The sequence below is a fragment of the Juglans microcarpa x Juglans regia genome, chromosome 6D, assembly GCF_004785595.1.
Source record: "Juglans microcarpa x Juglans regia isolate MS1-56 chromosome 6D, Jm3101_v1.0, whole genome shotgun sequence".
Classification (NCBI taxonomy): Eukaryota; Viridiplantae; Streptophyta; class Magnoliopsida; order Fagales; family Juglandaceae; genus Juglans; species Juglans microcarpa x Juglans regia.
The window spans coordinates 31,958,501-31,971,571 of record NC_054604.1 but is presented as its reverse complement, the minus strand read 5'-3'; the positions used below and the strand labels follow the sequence as shown (position 1 = coordinate 31,971,571).

The window sequence follows — 13,071 nt, the reverse complement described above, 5'->3', positions numbered from 1 at the left end:
TATATCCTATACTCTTATTTCATTTTTATTATATTATTTTTACGTGAAATTATCAATTAGCCGTTATATCTACTTTATTTTTTAAAATAATAAATTTAATATTTAATTGATGTTCTCACATAATTAAATTAAAATAAGTGCGAAACTATTAAATTTGGCCTTAAAAATTAAGAATAATGATAGATATAATTTTAAAATATGTAAATTCAAAATATTCTATTTAAAATATACTTACTTTTTTTAAAATATGTGAGCATAACTTATACGCTGCAAATATCTTTTTTTTTTTTTTTATAATGATTAACTACAACGCATAACTTATACGATGCAAATATCATTTTTTGGAAATTAATATAATGATAAACTACAGTACACAACTAAAATATAAAATAAAGCGTAATATGTAATGTGTGTATACATAAGGGCCCCGCATTGAGCATTCTATATTTGGGACCAAGTGCATGTTCGCGAGTAGGTGAGATCACCTATTTGGACTCATTCTATTAAGGTGCCACGTGTTAAGATGACGAACTAATCAGAGAATTGAACTTCTTTGCCAATGCGAATTGTCCGCCTGATGCGGCCGAATAAATAAACGGAACTGTTACGTAAATTGATGTGGATTAAATTTATTTTATAATAAAAATAAGAATATTTTAATAAAATAATACCCTCTCAACATATTTTATAACATATATTGTAATATAAGAATATTTTTGTAAAATAATGTGATATTTTATAATAATATTTTTTATTTTCAAATATAATTGTAAAATATATTATAAAAAGTAATGTCAGTTTATGATTTTTAATTTTATTTAGGTCAAAATTCCAACTACGGCTTGTCACCGACGTACCAAGTACCACCTACGGCTTCTTGAAAATTGTGAAGTTATTTCCCATACTAAATATTTTATAAATCAATAAAAAAAATTTACAAATAAATTTATTCTATAAATAATACTTTTTTATTATTGGTGAAAAACAAAAAGATCCAAATAACGCGGCTGGGCTTGTAAGTCAGGATCGGTTTTATTCGATTCTCTCATTTTGAAAGCCCAAAGCCTAATTTAATCGGCAGTTGGGCTGAAAAATCTGTAAATATTTATTCAATTGAATTTTGTTACCCTTTTATATTGTTCTTCTGGGGCAGTCTGGATTATTCATTACGCTGTGGGACGAGATACAGACTTTCTGTTTCCCCGGTGACTGAATTTGAAGTCATTAGCAAGCTATCAAAATATGTTCTAACCACAAAAAAAAATTTATAAAAATAAATATATAAACTTGATATGGTATATTTAATTATAAAATTAAAATAAATATAATAACATATCATATTAAATTATATCAATTTATAAATTTAATTTTATATTCTATCTTTAAAAAAAATAATATTTAATTTTCATATTGTTTTAGGATGTTTTGATCCGTACTTGTACTTGCGAAAGTGATAGGAAACATTAAAAATCTGTTAAAAAGAATAGTCATCTTTGTTTATGCGCTTGGAATGATTAGGTCCTTGTGTAAAGGTCCCGTCTCTTGAACCTTTTCAAGCGAGCGGAATCTTGTCCCACTGCCTTATTGAGATTTTTTTATTGTTTTTACGAAAGCAATGAGGCCTATTTTTTAATAGATATCAATATTTTGGGTATGAAAACTTATTTTCAGAGTACTTTTAAGCCTAGTTTCATTATATAGATTAGGCTTGCTACCCGCATGGTGCGGGGCGGGGGGTGCCCTTCCCCACACCCCGCCCCGCACCATGCGGGGTTGGGGATTTCCCCCCCGCCCCCCGCCTCCGGGAGGCAGGGGCGGGGGAAAAACCCCCATCTGCCGGCCCCCCACCATTATGTTAAAAAAAAAATTTTTTTGGTCTAAAAATATTTTTTTAAACCAAAATTATAATATATTTTAAATAATAAATTAAAATTTATAAATATAAAAAAATTTAAACTCATTAGAGTTAGATTTTGGATTGATTTTGCCTCCTAGGCCAATCTTTATATAGGAGGCCAAGGCAATACAATAGTCATCCTTAAGCAATGTGGGACTTACTATGCGGGGCGGGGGACCCCGCCCCCGCATGGGCGGAGCGGGTTAGCCCGCCCGCCCATGCGGAGGAGGGGTGGAAACCGGGCGGGGCAGCAGGGGCGGGGCCCCGCTGCCCACCCCTAATATAGATGAGATAAAAAAATCTATAAATAATAATAAAATAATTTATGAATAGTAATAAAATAATTTGAGTTAAAATTTTTATAAAGTTTTGAAAAATGAGAAAAAACAAATTGAATAAAAAACTATAGAGTTAAGAGACGGTTAGAATATAATTTTTTAATATAATTTTGTTTTGAAATTCGAAAAAATTGAATTATTTTTTATATTTTATTTAGAAATTTGAAAAAGTTGTAATGATTAGATAACGACTAGATGAAAAAGTTGAAAATTTAAAATTTTAAAATTAAAAATATTTATATTTAAATGGTGTTTAAATGTTGATATGAGATGAGATAGTTTCAAATATTTGTAAAACCAAACTAGGCCGAATATGTTTGTAGAAAAAATTGATTCTTTTTAGCCAACATGGTCTATTTATTTTGTGAACACAGAGACATGCTGTTAATTAAGACAAGTTTGTAAAATATTAACATATATTAGAGCTGATGTCGTTTTCAAATCATTTGCATGAAGATTATTAAAGCTATATCTTTATGCTTTCATTTATTTAGTTAATTTCTTCTTACATGCTCTACCAAACGACAAAACAGAATCTAAAGTTCTATATATGCATTCCATCTATATTGTTTGAATGCATATTATAAGGGATTTTCCCCTCTTAGTGGGTCTGAGAGAAGCAACTAAGAGGATAAGAAAAGAAGGCTCAGGTCAAAACAAATAGGCCATTTGGCCCAGCCTGCAAATAGACTCCCCTAAACGCAACCCCCATGTGGGAGCGTACTACAGGGGGATGGGATTTGCCGTCCTGAAGATCTCTCGAACAACGTCCAACCCTTGAGTACATATCTACATGAATGAGCGAGAAGTAAGGGGGACCTTCGATCATCTGACAAAGTAACATCAATGGACCACTGAAGACACCAGCAGAGTAAGGTAAATCGGAGAATCGCGCTGCATTAATGACACCACTACTCGAGCTACACGTCACATTAATGGCATCACTATCCGATCTACATGCCACATTAATGACGCTGTTAGAGGCATTCCGTATTAAAGGACTCTGAGAACATGAACAGTAAAAGAGACATGGACTCCACGGGAGCAGGTACGATCTGTCCCCCTAGACTCCCAGTATAAATAGCAATCCCTAGGAGAATGGTATCTTGTCTCTATACTCTCATTATATACAAACTTCTAAAATATTGTACTACCTTTGGCATTAGAGACTCTCCAGTCCCAATTAGGCTTCCCTCTCTCAGCTTCTTTCTTTTTCGTTTTCGCGGGCACCTTAGTCAAACTAGATATACTTTAGTCACAAAGAGAAATACTTTAGTCATTAAGGAATTTTATAAAAATAAATTCACCTGACAAGAATTAATATGGTATGTTAAATTATAAACTAGATATAACGTATCACGTATAGCCATACCAATTTATAAATTTACTTTTGTGAATTTTTTTTTTTATGACTGTAACACTTTCTCACGTACAAATTTAGTTCTTTCTTTAATTAACTACTAACAATTACACAGTCATACAAGTACGATTTTCTAAGATTTTATTTCTTTTTATTTTTTATATAGTTTCAAATTGAAACTAATTTGTACCTACGTATTTATATTTTTCTCATGCTCATAAGCTTAGTAGAAGTTTGGAGAATAACTTGAGTAAGAGAGATCGATGGAGTAGCCTTGGCATTGGAAACTAAAGGAATATTTATTTATTGGGAAAAGTATTAACTGAGATGAAACTAAAGATCAATACAAACTTCTTGTTCTCCAATAATATTATGTAAATGTTTGCTAAAAAATTTATTTGATATATCCTGTATATTAAGAAAATGAACGAATGAAATCTATTGTAGTAAGCAAGTAAATAGATCTCATTCCTTCAATTTCCAATTGCATGCTTCCATATACTTTAATCTTTCCAGCTCTACTCACCATTTTCCCCCTAATTTTGATTAAAAAAGGGGTCAAAAGTCCCTGCCTCTAGCTAACTGGCTTAAGTATTTAGTCATTAAGCCAATGACTTGCCAACACATTCATCTATGGACCGTGATCATGAAAAGAGGTCAAGTACCAGCTCGTCGAGCAAAGAAATCCAAACCTCGAACTCAACCTCCAATCCGGACTCTTCTTTTTCTTCAACCAATATCCTCCACTTCCCTCCCGTCTCCATGTCCCTAACATATACTTCTCTCCCATCCTCCACTTCCCAACCCAACAACAACTCCAGTGGATTCCCCCCGCTAAGCCAATCTTCTGCCACCTTCAATAACTCACGCTCAAATCCATTAACAATACCTCTTATACTGGTGCTTGCACTTGCATTAATATTTTCTTCAATTCTCTCCCAAAAGAAATCCGACAACAGATTGTCAGCCTTGAATTTTGCACCGTTTACTGAACTGCTTGTGTTGATGAGGTCAAGCAATTCTTCAGCCTTTTTCTCTGTCTGGTTGTCAAAGGTGTTGTTTTCCAGAGTGGACATCGAGCAAGTTTGTACGAGTGATTCATGAGGAGCTTCATGGTTCAGGCCGGCAGACAGCGCAATAAGTTTTTCCAAGTCCACTGGTTCTAGTTGAGCAAGACACTCAAACTGCCGGATCATCTTGTGGGAAAGCTTTTGCTTCGTGCCTGTCCATCACGTTTCTGGCAGATAAATATTCATCCAATACGCTATTTTACTTATAAGAGCATGCTCCTATCAAACAGCACAGTTTTGTAGTGTAAGCCTGTATCTATTACTGAAAATCACTAAAACATAAGCCAAAAAAATGTGAAACAGTACTTCTCCTTTTCTTTTAGTTATTGTCTTGTTGATATGAGCAAAAGACAGAGATTCAAAGTTTCAATTTTCAAACTGCTATGTTACCGAGCATGCATGAGTCGCCCAAGACTACAGAGGAAGCCTTTTGGGTTGTGTAGCTGCTACGGGGGATAAATCCAAGGAGTACGTGGGCAACTGCTGAAGAGAGATGCATGAATGTGGGCTGCATGCAATGGATCGGTAGTAGCTAGAGTAGGAGTCATTTAGGAGTCTTGGAGAAACAATGTATTTTACGGAGTAATCTTCGATACAGTTATAGGTTATGTCGGTGTCGTGTACTATATTTTAAAGATAGCGAAGTATATTATTAAAAAATTAATTTTTTATTTATGTGAGTCTCATATATTTTCACTTATTTTAAAAAAAATGTGCGGCATTTACCCACTCTTTGAGTGTATATCATTTATCTTATTTTTTATTCCACGTGTCATGTTTAGCTTAATTTATGTTTTATCTGTCGGTAATTAAGCAGAGAACTCGGCAACTGCAAACTTATTCCCTAATCTTTGTATTCTAGGTTACGGCCTTTAATAATCTACACAATTGCACTAATTAACATACAGCATAGTTACATATATAGGTAAGCCAAGAAGAAATGAAGCAGCCGCTTTCCCTGCACAAAGGCCTAGCTAGTACGTAAGTGGTCTGTGCATATCTAAACTTCGTAATTAATAGTATGGTTTTTGTATTTGGTAATCATAAAGTACTGCAATGCAAAGAATCAAACCAGTCAGAATTAACTGAGTTTCCATGGGTGCCGTTATGCATGTTAAGGATGATCAACCCATTCTCGCAAATTTGAAAAGTTCTATGATCACAAATAGATCTTACAAAAATAAACTCAAAAATTAACATGATTTTAGTGGTAAATCCAACGGATTTTTTTAAGAAAGCAACTTTTCTGTCGCATGAGATGTTTATATAAAATGAAAAAAAATTAAAACATCATAAAGCATGACTATATATAAAATTAAATCTCGATAATTTGTTACATATACATGGAAATAAAATTCAAAAAACACAACTTAATCATGTTTGTTTCAGATTTTTTATGATAATATTTCATGGAATAATATCCATCCATTATTATTTTTGTAATGAAATATTTAGAAATTATTTTCTTCATAGAAGTTATCAAGTAATCTTTTAGAATGTCATTTTCATTCTAGCATCTTAGTTAGTTCATCAAATTTCATGTAAAATCTAGATATTTTGTGACATATTAAATATAGAATGTTAAAATTAAGACCTTAAAAAATTTTTTTCATGCTCAATGAAGTCTAGAGGACAAAATCTCTCAACTATTTTCATATAAATCATCAATTTTAAATAATTTTTCTTGTAATTTCATTTTGGATTCCATATTAAGAAATCTAAACTTAGTTTGGGATCCATGTTAATAGTTTATTATTTATCCTAAACTTAATTTTAATTTAATTTTTGTGGGTCACATCCTTAAAATTAGATAATATATAAAAATTTTACAAAATTCAGGAGCTATAGGAAAAAAAAAATTGTATGGACATTTCTTTGTATATTGAAATTTTAAAAACCCTTAGAGAGCATACAGAAATTTTAATTCTTTGGGGGCTAATTTATATATACATAGAATTGTGTATAAAATTTAATGGCTATTTTGAATTTTCAAGAAATTTTGGACGGGCCAAAACCTTTAAATTGTATGATTTTATATGATATGTTAAATTTATTTTATAATAAAAATAATTTTATAATATAATATATTATATCGAATTATTTAATTTATAGATTTTTTTTATAAAATTTCTTATAATTAAAGTATTTGGTCGCATACACAAGCAAAGATATGCTCAGAGATCCGTACTGATACGTACCTTCAATGCGGCCAAGTTTATCATGGAAGAAGGCGAGCTCGTGTCTTCATCGTCCTCGTGAAATGGACAATCCAGCACAGATACGGGACTGAATTGTTCCTTCTCCTTCTCATTTGACCAATCCTGTTATGCTCCATAATATCAATTTCATCAATTAAATCTCTTAAAAATGGTGCTAATAGTCACGGAAGAAATCTGAATATTCATTTGCAAGCTTCCTAACATATCTATCGTGAACAAAAAACGTTACGGCCATATATATGCTCTACTATAGGGGAAGAATACGATACAAATTATTAAAATTATTATATTATCAAGCTTATGTATAAATCAGCACACCACCCAACATAATTTAAATTATAAAATTTTATTTAAAAAATTCACGTGTTAAAATTTATATTTCAAATGGTATGTTTGAAATTTAAATTACTCTCAACTCATCTCAACTTATTATTACAATTTTTTCAAATTCTAACATAAAATATAATAAACAATTCAATTTTTTTAAATTTTAAAATAATAATAATATTAAAAAATAATATTATAACAATATCTTATCATCTCAATTAAACTCAGTTCAACATTTAAACGCAGCTTATTTCATATAAATATTTTATTATATCCTCAATATACCGATTTGATAATAAAAAATTTCTAATTATTAAGAGCCTGCGAATTTTATATAAGAGTCTACGCTTTAAAATCTCTATAATATATTATTTCAAGGAAGAATGTCCTATATATTATCTATTATGTGCAAACTACACGCATGACTCCCTCTAAGAAAATGAAATCCACCATTAAAAAAATTATTTATTCATATTGATCCAAATTTATTTATTTTTTTAAATAAAACAAGATTTGCACATCTTAAAACTATAAATATCATTTCTCTTATCTATAACATCATTCTTATCATATATATATATATATATAAAAAATTCTATTTATCATCCATATACTACATACCATACATTACATATGATTTTTTTTTTTTTTAATTTTGTTCTTACAAAATATATGGTGTATAAATTATAAATAAAAGAATCCATTTAGTTTAACAAAAAAAAAAAATAAAAAGTTAAGTGTAGCCTGGGAGGATGTGTAAAATGACTATATATATATATATATATATATGATGTGATATCATGGGCAAACATGTAGAGGTTGCACCCATAAACGGATAAGTTTTGCTACGTACAATCTCAGACGCCATATATGTTTTTATTTTAATTTTGTTAAATTAATTGAATTTTTTTATTCATTATCTTTATTTTATATATTTATTAAATAAAATAATAAAAAGATATGTATGATGTATAGTACAAAAAATAATGAATAAAATTTTCATAAAGATATATATCAACTATCAAGTTCATGCACGGAACCGCGCGATGCAAAATGGGTTTCTTGTTGAGCGTGGGGCAAAACCTTGGACAAGTCTAGTCATGTCGGTCAGTTCATGCTACGTACGTACACCTTATCTAATACTAGCAGGCCGGCAAGCGCTCACGTACAGTTAGTTGTATTTTTTTTTTTTTAAATTTTTTCAAATACTTTTTAATATTTTTAATCATTAAAAAAATTTAAAATTATATAAAATTTTACTAATAATTAGTTTCTTAACTATTAAGTAAAACTTTTATAAAAAAATTATTAAATAAAAAAATTAAATTTTTTGTGCGGTAAAATTGAAGGGCTCTACTAACAATTTCATAATTAATTTAGAGTAGTGTTATAATTATAAAGTAAATATTTAAAAATAATTATATAAATTGATGTAATTTCATGTGATTCGTTATATCTTTTTTACAATAAAATTAATTTAATAATCTGACAAATCATATCAAGCAATATCAATTTATAAAATTATTTTATATAATCATTTTATAATTAGAATATTTCTCATTAATTTATCTTTCAGGCTTTGAAATAACTAAAAATCTCTATAAACTAATATGTCTAACTCCCGTCATATATTAAAAACCCCCAAAACCTGACAATAATAGGACATATGTCCAATAAGTAAACCTAATTAATTAATATGCCACCTATCTTGTTTAACCTAATTTAAACCACCCACATACAATAATACTTAGCCAACCCCACAAAACAGTATACATTCATAAATATTGCCACTTTTATAAAACCAAACCAAAGTCAAACCCACTACTCCTTCATCTCACCGACAGAGGATAATAACAAGTGGACGTAATCCGTAAACCCACCAATCAAACTCGAAGGTCACAAACTTCCCAAACTACCCCACCAAAACCCAATCAATGTTCTCCCAAGTCCCACTAACCAGGGACGAGGAGAGGAATTCCACCTCTTCAAGATCAAGAGTGGGTAGATCGAGGGAGTGATCCAATCCAATACATCACTATGTATGCTGAAACAAAATGGTCGTTTGTGTTATAAGAGTAAATAAACGACACGTAGCCGGATCTCGCGTAATGGCCGGGCATCGGAACGCCCGACCCTATTTAATTACAGTGCTCCGAGTCGTACCGTATCCATTTCCCAAGATAGACCCCACACGTGAAAGTCATGCAGCAGCCCAGCTCCAGCTCACATGTGCTTTCACTCCGATCAAAACTTTTCAAAATCCCTAAAATCTATCGTTACTTGATTCTAATCATGTCCAATTCAAATAATCATGACAAATTTAACATGTTTTTTATTAATACAGAAAAACGTTCTTTTCTTTATAATTTTAGATTTTTGAAGAATTTTGGAAAACTTTATAATTAAAGATTTGATATAAAAATCACATATTTTTATAATTTCAATTCACATCTAAATTTAGGTGCACGTACGTCTCCCTTGTTATAAAGTTATTTGATTCTGTCAAAGGTCTGACCTAATTGATATAATTTTAGAGTTCGAAATTCCCTTCTCTCAAATATATTAAAAAAAAAATTGTTTGACTCTGCATCCAATCCTAGAAGAATGGCTTACCACTTACAAAAGGCAGAAAATGTATATTATTTTTATGAGTTATTCTATCTAGAGTCTTATATATTTGTTGAGAAAAAAATAAAAAATACAAATAGTTTTACGAGATAAAATTTATAAAAATAAAATAAAATATTTTTATAAAATATTTTTTTAATATTATTTCTTTCAATATTTGAAAAAATTAAATTTTTTATTTTATTTTAGATAAAAATTTATGAAAATTATAATGAGATAAAAGATTAAATAAGTTGTGGCGAAAACAAAAGATTCCTTGGGAATAAAAAATTCTAACCTTTGCGTTAGCTCCGGAGAAGTCGGCGGTCGTTGCTTCTGAAATGGAATCCTCACCGACTGTTTCACCTATGCTCCTGCTGATCCCTCTCGCCGGTGGACCCGATTTACCACCCACCACGTGGTTTTCGCTTGAACTCTCCGATTTACCACTCGAAGACCCTAAAATCTCCGAGGTAAATTCACTCTCAGCCCAGCTGTCAGTGTTGCTGCTACAGCTTGTACTCACTGAAACCCAGCCACCGACTACACTGGTGGCGGAGTGATGATCCGACGGTTTATCTTGTTGTTTTAGAATGTCACGGAACAATCTCCACCTTCTGAGATTGTTTTCTCTCTTATCGGTTTTCCTCCAGAAGCTCCTTCCGAAGAAGAGCTTCCTCGAAAGGCTTCTAGGCACAAGTCCCTTTTTATCGCCGTTTCGTTGGGACGGAGAATGAAACTTAAGGGAGTGGAACGGCAATTGCTTCTTGACGGCGCTGATCACAGCCTCCGAAGCTCTCTGCAGAGCGGAGATGGTAGTGGAAGCCGCCGCCTTGGACCGGCTTCGACGGAGTAGTTGTTGTTTCCTGCTCGCCTTGAGATCGACCTCCAGAAGGAATCGGATGGTAGTGCAGCATTGTCGGCGCGGAAACGATTTGAAACCGTTGGATGAACAGGAGCTCAGGAGATCGTCCCTGAGGTAATCTTTAAGCATCATCGGCCTCCGTTGAATCATAATCGGTTTTCTTTGCTTCTGATGATCATTGGAATGATCAGTCGAAGCCATTGTAAATTTAGTAGGTCAGAGAGCTGTAACGTAGTAAAAGGGTTTAAGTAGGCTAAAACCGCGAAGAGAGAGAGAGAGAGAGATGAAAGTCAGAGATTGCGGAGCGACATAGATTACGAAAAAAGCTGTGGTACTCAAGCTTTAAAGTATATTGCAGTACCTATGTGGATGAGAAAGAAACAAAAGGTTCCATAAATGCACCTTCTGAGTTAGCTCATGAGTTACTTTTTTGAGAAACCCTTGAGAGGTAATGTGAGGAGAAGGGGCGGCTAGGGGAATTTACAGCTACAGAGAAAGGAAGTGTATGAGTTATATACGAGAGAAGAAAAGATCACGGCTAGAAAGTGAGAGGTGGTTTCAGACATCAGGGGGTGAAGATCTCTAGGTGATCATCAGAGTGAAAACAACTCATGAGTGAGGGATAGGGTTAAGCTAGTAGAAGAAGCAGCAGAATGGAAACTTCGTTCCGGTGAATTTTGAACGCTTTAGGCCGATTGTAATTTAGATTGAATTGACGTCAGTGTAATTTTAAACTAAATTTAATATTACGATACTTAACAATCAAAACATTAAATTCATTTCAATTTAAAACATTTTTATATATAAAATCTACAAATTTTTTTAAATTAATACCTCTTTATACGCGAGATCTACAATATTTTTTAACTTCTTATAAATATATTTAACGCATCTTAGATGAGTCTCACAAAACTCATTACACCATCTCAACTCACTATTTTTTATAAAAAATTTAATTTATCTCAGCTCAATTCAACATCCAAACCAGATCTTAAAGTTAAGTTTTTTAATAAAATTTGAATAGTAAGTTGAGTTGAAATGAAATATGATGTTAAATAAAATATTATTAAAATATAATTTTTTAATATAATTTTTATTTTGATATTTGAAAAAATTAATTACTTATTATATTTTATTTAAAAATTTATGAAAATTTTAATCGAAATGAGTTAAAAGTGTTTTGCGAATCTAAACAACCTATTATAGCTTTACTGGCAATGAGTTATAATTTCACACATTAAATTTATTGAAAATATATGGCATTGGGTGTTTTGGACGAGTGCGAGACCAGTCGTTGACTATGTAGAATATCTATACTAATATAAAGTGTGGATAGTCCTGAAAGTGATTTTGTCGTTTTTCGTATAGCTGCCTATTTTTTGTATATTTTTTCCTTTTTATCTCTGTTTTAGTGATTTTGTCCGTTTAATTAGGAGTATTTTAGTCTTTTGGGTTATTTGAATCTTTTTATCTTTTCATTTCTTGAGATATATCCTTCAATTTTAACTTAAAATCCTCTCTCTCTACTTTTATTGTTCCACTTTAACTCTCTCTGCCTTTTTCTTTCTCAAAAGCTCTCTCTTCTCTCTTCTCCGAAAGTGACGCTATATCTTCTCTCTCTGTTTGCATATGAGTCGTCTTCTCACGATTTCTCTCTTCTCCGAAAGAGACGCTCCCTCTCCGGTTTCTCTCTCTGGTTTTTTTTTTTTTCATTTTTTTTCTTTTCAGTGCTGTTGGTTTGGGGATTTTACAACGGTTTGCTGAGTTTTTTTTGTGGGTGCCATTCGTTTGGAGATTTTACATAGTTTGCATGTTGGGTGTTGTTTGTTTGTGAGGAAATAAAATTTTCTCTTCGCATTTGCATGTTGTGGGTTTAGATGTTTTGGGTTCTTTGTTTTTTTTTTTTTATTTTTTTGAAAAAATGAACTTTTTTTTCTTCAGATTTGCATGTAGCGGGCATGCATGTTGTGGATTTTTGTGTTTTTTGTGAAAAAATATATTTTTTCGTGGGTCTGTTCGGTTTTTTTTTACAATATTGTTTGTTGTCTATTTTTTCGTGTTTTTGGTTTCATTGATGGTTGTTTATTTTTTTTTTCCTTCAGATTTGCATGTCGTGAGTTGTCCTGTGGGTTTCATGTTGTTTGAGCTCGGTTTTTTTTGCTTATCATTTCGTTTTTTTAAAAGATATAATTTTTTTTGTTATTTGATGGATTTTTTTTTTTTTTTTGCATGTTGTGAATTCTCGGTTTTGGGTTTTCTCTCTTCGGGTTTGTTATTTGTAGAATTGGGTTTGTCTTCGTTAATTTTTTTTTTTTTTTTTTTTTGTGGGTGTGCATGTTATGAATTATTTTTTTCTTTTCATTGATGGTTTGTCTTCTCTTTTTTGGT

The 13,071-nt window shown here is 31.5% G+C and overlaps 1 pseudogene; it reads right to left on the bottom strand.

The window, feature by feature from the left end:
• Positions 1-3,889: 3,889 nt before the first annotated feature.
• LOC121233963 lies at positions 3,890-11,167 on the bottom strand (annotated as a pseudogene).
• Between the last annotated feature and the right edge of the window lie 1,904 nt (positions 11,168-13,071).